The sequence below is a fragment of the Sorex fumeus genome, unplaced genomic scaffold (genome assembly GCF_029834395.1).
Source record: "Sorex fumeus unplaced genomic scaffold, SorFum_2.1 ptg000034l, whole genome shotgun sequence".
Classification (NCBI taxonomy): Eukaryota; Metazoa; Chordata; class Mammalia; order Eulipotyphla; family Soricidae; genus Sorex; species Sorex fumeus.
In genome coordinates, this window is record NW_026606091.1 from 5958187 (window position 1) to 5964900 (window position 6714).

At 40.8% G+C, this 6714-nt stretch overlaps 1 pseudogene; it reads right to left on the minus strand.

The window, feature by feature from the left end:
• Positions 1–970: 970 nt before the first annotated feature.
• LOC130026515 (60S ribosomal protein L23a-like) lies at positions 971–1437 on the minus strand (annotated as a pseudogene).
• Between the last annotated feature and the right edge of the window lie 5277 nt (positions 1438–6714).

Consider the following 6714-nt stretch of genomic DNA (forward strand, 5'->3'; position numbering starts at 1 on the left):
CAGTTTGAACTATCCCTCAAATGTTCAAAACTTTGTCTTCTGTATGTTATTTTTTTCTACATTTGCTGCCATCTCCTGATCTAACAGCTCTTCAAAATAATCTCAAATACCTCTCACTTGACTTCCTAAATCACACTCCAAATTGTCCCACCTGCTCCAGCACTCTTTAGCTTATTTAAATTTCCCAAATTTGAGGTTAGAGAGGTGGTACAGCAAATAGGGTAGTATTCAGTCTCAGAAACTGCCGGTTCCCTAAGACTACTGGGAGTGATCCTTGATCATAGATCCAGGAGTAAGCCCTGAGTGCTGCTAAGTGTGGTTCAGCCCCAACATCCCCCATCCCCCAAATCCAAATCCTTCTTTCACCTCATAACTCCCCTGAAGAAAACTATTCTCACTGTGGTTCATCTCATTTTTATGCCCCTTAGATATTATAATTCATGAGGAATAAAAAGTAATAGGAGAATCTGGAATATGAATTTGTAAGATTTCTTTGGGTGTGGGAAATTGTTTTTAACTGGAGTATAATTTAAAATATTTATTTAAAATATTTTATATTTGTTTGATGTAAAGTAGAATACAAAACTGTTGTGAATTTTACACATTTTCAAGAATAAGATAGATTTCAAAGAAGTTCTAGACTGTAATTGTCTACTTCCAGCCACCAGCTAAAACTTTGGGGATTCCTTTTCCCCCATTCTACACCATTGTGTAGAAAGGTTGCAGAAGTACAAATATGTTGAATTATGTCTAACCTTGTAAATCTGATGTCTGCTCAACTTGTACTATGCTTTCTTCCTTCCTGGTTATAATTATTTCCTGAAGGTAGAGTTCTCTAAACTCAGCAGTTTCATTCTCAGTCTTGCTTCACACCGTGGTCTCCTTTTGCAAATGTTCTCTCCTCTTCATTTCTTTTTTTATAGTGAAAAAAATACTGTATTTAGCATTTAACATTAGCCTGCTGAACTGCTTAGATGATCCCAATTTTGTTGGCAATATCCAAGGTGTCATAGTCAGGAGTCAGTCGAAAATATGCCTTGTTCTTTCCATCAGGCCTAATCAGGGTGTTGATCTTGGCCACGTTAATGTCCTAGAGCTTCTTCAATGCCTGTTTAATCTGGTGCTTGTTGGCCTTGACATCCACAATGAACACAAGTATATTGTTATCTTCTATCTTCTTCATGGCTGACTCAGTGGTCATAAGGAATTTGATGATGGAATAATGGTCAATCTCATTTCTACTGGGATGCTCTTCCGAGGATATTTGGACTGCCTTATCTTCAGCATTTCGGGTCTTTGGAAGGTGGGTGATATGCAGATCTTTTTCTTTTTATGACTATGGACACCTTTCAGCCCTGCCTTCTTGACCTTCAAAACTCTGGCTTTGACCTCAACTTTGGGAGGGACAGGGGCTTCCTTCTTGGCTTTCAGTGCCATCTTCCTACAAACCTTCTTTCTTTCATAAACTTAAATCATCTCCCTTTTTTCAGGCTTACCAACTCACAATGGTTTCTCCCTTCTTGTATTTGTATAGACTTTTGAATCCATATCAATAAATGGATTATATTCTGAACAAGACTTAGCAACCTGTTGAAACCATAAAAGTCTCCAATTTGTCAGGCTGTTGGATGAGGGTCAGGATCTTTAGTGTGATATTCTAGTTCTTGGCTGGTTTGGTTCCTACACCAAGTTTTAGTAACAACTTTCTTTTTATCTATATTTTACTTTTGGGTCATACTTGGCATTGCTTAAGGCTTACTCCTGGCTCTGTATACTCAAGGATCAATCCAGGCAGGGCTTGGGGAACCATATGTGGTGACGGAGTACCACCTAAATGCCCACATGCAGTATACCAGCCACATCCAGTGATGCTTGGAGGTCCATGTGGTAGCTAGGATCAACCTCAGTGCCTGTGCTTACTCATTGTATGCTCTGCTACTTGAGTTATCTCTAGCCCTGGACATAATATTTTTATCTTTTTTGTTTGAGAGCCTTGGGAGCACCTATGGCTACACAGAATTACGGAATGGGCCTAGAGGATTACACACACGGATCTGAGGGGCAGTGAATGAGCAGTACTAAGCTTGATTCCTCTCTAAGATGGCACATGTTGCACCAAAACGCATCCACATACTTAGGCCTATTTTAAGAGCCCTAGAAAAGACCAGACAAAAGGTCTGTTTTGTGTGAGACTTGGGGTATTTGGGGGGAGCCACTCCAGGCTATGTTCAGGACTTACTCTTGGCTCTGTGCTTAGGGTTACTTCTGGTGAGGTTCGGGATCCATAGTGATGCTGGGGATCCAGCAGGGATTCTCCAGATGCAAGGCAAGTGCCCTGCCCACAGTTCCTGAACCTGAGACCTGGAATTCTTTCTGTCACAGTTCACAGGGAAGTTACCACTTGTTTATCTGATTCTAGGATTGCTTACTTACTGAAAATAATTTGTTCTTATTTATGAATTTGTATGATTGATTTTAAAATACTGCTTCTGTTCTCTGCCTTGTTTCTATTTCCTATGAATTCCTTCTTGGGCTCTTCATTTTATTTGAGGGACTTTCCTCGAGTTCCTAATAATTCTTCAGTATTTGATAAATATTTAAGAATAAGGCTTCAGAATCTAACTCTGCATACGAAAAAACCAATGTGCACAGGTAGAACTGTTGAGTGACATACCTCACCAATCATAATCTAATATTTGCTTTGATGTCAATAAGGAAAGGCCTTTTCCATTGGACTTGTTGGTTTCCACAACTCCTGTCTTTTTAATGACCAGTATGGGGCATAGCCAACAGGTAGGGAGAAGACAGAAAGAGGGGTTTAAAATGTTCACTTAATCTTGTTTCCAGTGCGCAGTTCACCCCTCACTCTCTTCTTTATCTGCCTCTAAGTACAAAACTATTCTGGAATAATTTAGCTACAGTATACAGTTTTCTTTTGCTCAAATTATAGGGAAGCTTCTTTTTTTTCTTTTTGGGTTATATCCAGCGATGCTCAGGGGTTACTCCTGGCTCTGCACTCAGGAATCACTCCTGGCGGTGCTCAGGGGACCATATGGGATGCTGGGAATTGAACCCAGATCGGCTGAGTGCAAGGCAAACACCCTACCTGCTGTGCTATCACTCTAGCCCCTAGGGCAGCTTCTTGATATCATTAAATTAGAAAAGGTGGTATAGAAATGTCTACATTTTCCATAAAGACTTTCACTCACTCTTCTTACTTCCAGCTATGTGTTGTACCTCCATATTCTGAAAAACTCAATTCCTCCAATTACTGAAACTTCCCAGTTCTTTGGTGCTTTTATCTTGCTGTTGGTCTCTTTGCCCACTGACACCATCTAGTTAGGCTTTGTCTTTATTGACTTTTCTAAGTTATCTTCAATAGCTTTTTCTTTATTCTGGAGGATTAATGTACTGAAAATAACTTTATTAGAATTTTAGTGAAGATTTATGAGGGACAAAAACAGGAACAAATGCATTTGTTAATTCTGTCCAGTTGATCTGAAAGTTACACTGATTTCCTTTCCTTTAATAAAATTCACTATTACTGCAAAAAATGTTGTCTGTAATTCAATATACAAACACTTTTTTTTCAGGGAGTTTGAACTAGGAGAGTGGAAAGAGGAGTGGAGGGAAAAGTGATCAGACTGAATAATATCAAGGGAATCCCAACTTTGATTGTGAAATTTTCACTCCTACATAACTATTAATGTAGTGACATGCATTTTCTTATTTTGAATAGAAATAAAGATCAATCTGAAAAACACAGTTTTGGAATATGATTCAGTGCTGAGACGAAGAGTTTTGGAGGCAGGGGAGCATATACATAAGGTCTTCCCACAGGACTCTGATTTACATACCCCACCCAATTCTTTCACCTGGCTAATATTGCTGACTTCATTTTCACCGTGCAGTCAGGTGATCACTGCAAAGGTAATAGGGCAAGAACAGAACTTGGTATTTTTCCTTAGTCTGTTCTCTTCACTTCATTGTGATCGCTGGCACCAGATTAGTCCTCTATTGTGTATTCAAAAAATAAATAAGTGAGCACATGGCGGGTGATGGTGTGCTCTTTCTCACCCAGCATGTGCGTTCAGTGACTATAAGCAGCTTCCCTAAACCCAGCCTGCAGCAGCCACCAACAGATGCATGAAGGAAGAACAGGGCTGCCAGGCTGGTTGGTGATCAGTTGCCATTTATTCCATTCTCCCCATGCGCCTGTTCCAGTCTCATTAAGCTCCCCATTCCAGTCTCACACTGCCCCTCATTCTCATCTCCTCCTGTCCCCCATGTTGGTCTCCTGCAGCCTTGGTCTAGTATTCAACCGCCAATCACTGGGGGAGCAACTACACCCAGGTCAGGTAGCACACTCAACATATGAAAAGCCTCTTCTTCCGAGGGAAGCTCTTCTAAGATAAGACAAAGATCTCCTATAGCCAGGAGATCTGCTCAAAGATGAAATACCACCTAGGGGTGTGTTTCTTCTCCTTTCCTAAACCCAACAACCATCTTAGATTCACTTACTTCTAAGTAATCATTCTAGTCATTTTGTATAGACACAGTAAGAGATGTGTTAAGCTTATAAGGTGTCTCTCCTGGGGACATCTTGCTATAGATTCCAGACTACAGTGCTCAGGCCAGATTAGTCTTTCCTAATCCTAGCAGGGTCCTAGTCCAGTGTTATTCTTTGGATCATGACAGAATTTGTAGATGACCGTGCTCTTGATTTATAATTAAGTATTATGGCGCTTGGCCTGGCCCATTTTGATGCCAGGGTAGGTCACAGCTTGCCCTGGGTTCATCCGGTCCTTCATTGGGAGCCCTGCTTTTGGGGTGTTAGGAACTAAGGGCAACTGAGACTTAAGCCAAGGAAATAGATGCCCAGAAGTGAATATTATTTGGAGTCAGTTAACTCCCAAGTTACAAAAGCATAGCATTAACCGTCTTCCTGTGTCTATAAAAAATGACATTGCTCTGAAGTTAACTATGCAAAAGGACATAAGGGAAGGAGAAAAGCAATATTTCACTTACAAATACAAAATCAGAGATTTCTGAGGAATTTGACTTTACAAGTTATAGGTACTGCTTAGGGGAAATGAGTGATTAGCTGGTAGAGAAAGAAGAGCACAGAGAAGTTAAAGATGAATACGAGGAAATGGGAGCACTTTGGGAACATTGTGATGGGTATTACTCAGTAAACCTTAAGCTCCTTGTGGCAGAGGAGAAAGCACAAACCAATGTTATCCTACACTCTAGCATACGTTCAATCTAATAGGTGGTTCCCCACCATTTTCAAGATGAACACCTGTCCACCCCCGCCTTGTTCATCCTATCTTGTTTATAACGTTCATTGTTCTTTCAGTTGCTTGTGAGGGAGGGGTCAGCAATGTAGAGATGTCATCTCTTGGGGAAAGAAATCTCTGCAGTCTCTCTAAGGGCCACTCTGGTCCTGTGCCCTGTTCCTCAGTGCTTGCACTCTGGTACCTTTACTTTCTTCCTGTTACAAGCTCCACTGTACATCCCTTCTCCCTTCTACCCATTCACCTCAGTAACTCTTCATTCTCCGAGTCTCTCCTTCCTCCATGCACTATCTGTTTTGACTTCTACCTTTGTATTATTAGAAATCTTAAGCCCCAGCCAGAGGAGGACATTTATAGCTAAGCAACTACATTGTTGAAACCCTGACGAGTTTACCCTGGTTAATGGCTCTAAAAATATGGGAGAGGTGTGAACAACTGGATCTCTGAGACTCCATATTATGAGTCTGTGAATTCATAACAGGAGAACCTGTTTGCTGTGACAGAGATTTTTCATTTTCTTTTCCTCTTATGTTATTGTTCCAAATGCAAGTCTCACTCAATATGAATTCATTACCTGCAGAATGGCTTGGATATTCGGATAATCATCTTCTAAATAGTTTCTTTTCCCCCCTTCCTATTATGATTTTTGGAACTTGGCCAATAACAATGCAACAGGCAAGCAACAGACTGAGAAAAAAAGCAAACAGTGCTGGGTTGCGTTAGTAAATTATCGTATATTAGATGCAGGTGGGATTTCTCAACTTCCCAGCTTGGCAGAAAGCTTTTAATAAAACAGCATGAAGAGGGAGGAGCTGCTTTTGAGACAGTAGTATCATGGAATTTGGGAAGAAAAAGTGAAGACGGGATGAAGTAACTGTCAATTTTAAGACTCTCTGCTGTGGAAAAGATGGGTGCTGAGTGGGTAAGCCATCATGGTAAGCCAAAGAATTGAGTCTTTGTCTTACTAGGGACAATGGAAGCATCAGACCAATTCTTCATGCTCCCATAGTACTGTCCTGTATGACTTTGTCAAGACCTCAGTGTGGGTGGGGGATACTTCTCCACACCTTGAATTTAGGCACGGCTTAAGTGATTTGCTTTGGCCAGTGTGGAAGTTGGCAGACGTTGTGTGAAAGTAAGCTTGAAATATACTTCTAAGCTTAAGCATGTTTTCTCGTGCTCCTGCTTTAGCCATGGTAAGAGCATGCCTCAGATAAGCATTGATGCAGAGACATGTGGAGGAGCTCTAAATGTAATCCGTGGGTTGGAACCAAGCCCAGCCAAGTCCAGCCCCATCAGTAGCCAAACCCCTGTTAACTTATAGATGTGTGAGAGAAAAAAAACTTTTCAAATTTCTACTGAAATTTTTGTGGTTGTTTGTTATTCTGCAAAGCAAATCTATCTAATGTCCACACTG